This window comes from Olea europaea, chromosome 3 (assembly GCF_002742605.1).
Source record: "Olea europaea var. sylvestris chromosome 3, O_europaea_v1, whole genome shotgun sequence".
Taxonomy (NCBI): Eukaryota; Viridiplantae; Streptophyta; class Magnoliopsida; order Lamiales; family Oleaceae; genus Olea; species Olea europaea.
Genome location: NC_036239.1, coordinates 19,973,151 through 19,975,039, shown reverse-complemented (window position 1 = coordinate 19,975,039; position 1,889 = coordinate 19,973,151).

Below are 1,889 nucleotides of genomic sequence, written 5' to 3'. Positions count from 1 at the left end.
GATGAATTTATCGTTGTTTTCTCCCTTTGAATTTCTCATTTTCTCTCCCAAGATGTGTTTCTTACCTCTTAATGTGTGGAATCCCTCTCAAATCTGAGAAAACTTGCTTTTATATGTGCCTTGTCATGTGTAGAAGGTAGGGTTTTCATCAGGACTCCAAAGTGAGCCGAAATTCCACTTAGGTTATGGATTGGTGGCGCCGTGGTACCTGGAATGCTGCACCGTAGTGCTGCGTCAAGAATAAGTGGCGCCACCTCTCTGATTCTCCCAGTGCCGCAGCGCCCGACGCCACTTTTCGGACAAACAGCACCTCGTTCAGTATTTTTGTCATAACTTTTTGTTTCAGTATTAGATTGAGGTGATTCAAGTTTTGTTGGAAAGATAACTTAAAGGGTTACAACTTTAATTCAGACATTATTCTCCAATTCAATCGTTTGCTATGTCAAAAATGGGTCTTAATGTGAGACTAAAATTTCGGAGCATAACTTTTCAGTTGGAAATTGATTTTTGATCATATTTTGCCTAAATTTTATCCCTTTGACATCTTCATCCAATTGGCTCCGAACACTCTTGAATCTTTATCATGAAATCCAACACAACTATTGAGTATTTTCACTTTAGTTCCCGAACTTTGGATCTCTCACAACTTAGCCATTTCCACTTTTGCTTCTTCCTTCAATTCCTTGTACCATCATTGAATTTTACCTATTCAACACAAAATGTAATAAGTTAGACCATAATCCATTCGAGAAGCACCTAAATATCATCATTTTAAAGCTTTAAATAAGTATATAAAATACACTTATCAGTCACAAGTGTCAAAAATCACAAATATTACTGCTGGAGGGGTGTACAAACACGAGCAACATTACTTGTGAAGAGGTCATAGAGGGAAACCCACCTGAAGACAAAGCAAGTGCAAGTGATCAATACCCAGAAAGACATCTAGAAGCAGCCTCCAGGTGTGGACCTTGGGGACAAGTGTCCACTTGAGAGGGAGGTATTAACAGGTAAAAGATGAGAGCACGTTAGACATGACGAGAAGATGATGAGATCTTCTCGTCATGTCCAAAAATACACGCGACCTAGCAACACACATAGGATTATTTGTCCACTCATCGTTTATTCTATTTCGGTTTGTTTCAATACTTTGTCGACATCTTTGAATTCATATTAAATGCCTTCACACAAAGTATGAGAACATAGAATTTGATATGAGTAATAAATTATAACAACAAATTCCAGCAAAAACATAAATATTTGAAAGAGAGGTTGGTGAACATCATTTTTCATTCCTCTGGTCCCCCTTTCCTACAAAAATTAATTGTAAGTTTTTCAATATTCCAATATCACCAAACCACGCCTGTATTTCTTACACCATGCAAGAAAAGCGAGAGGGTGCACCATTCGAATACCCATAAACGTAAGAGTTTTGCTATTCGTCTTGGGCCACATGGGCCTTGTCACTACATGCGCCCACTTATTGGCTGGGTGCTTGAAGGTCACTCTAGCAAAATTCTAAACTTACATTATATGAATAGACACACAAAAACTAACGAATCATAATTAACTTTCAAGTAAAAAATATTCACAAAAAGACCTGCGAGACTAAATACTTACAATAAAGTTCGTGTTGGCCACAACTGGGCATTAACAGTGGTTAATATGGTCAAGGGGCTAAGCTGAATGGGCGTCACTAGACATGTACTCAAGATTATGAACAACAATCTTTACCTGCTTCTAGAGCCTGTCCTGAGATTTTATGTGACTTGTGCAAGATTTTAAAATGTTGCTCCCTTCAAGTAACTAAAATATATATTAAAAAAAAATTTATTTCAATAATATTATTTGATTGCAAAAATATGATATTTAAGTATTGGTTTTTTTTT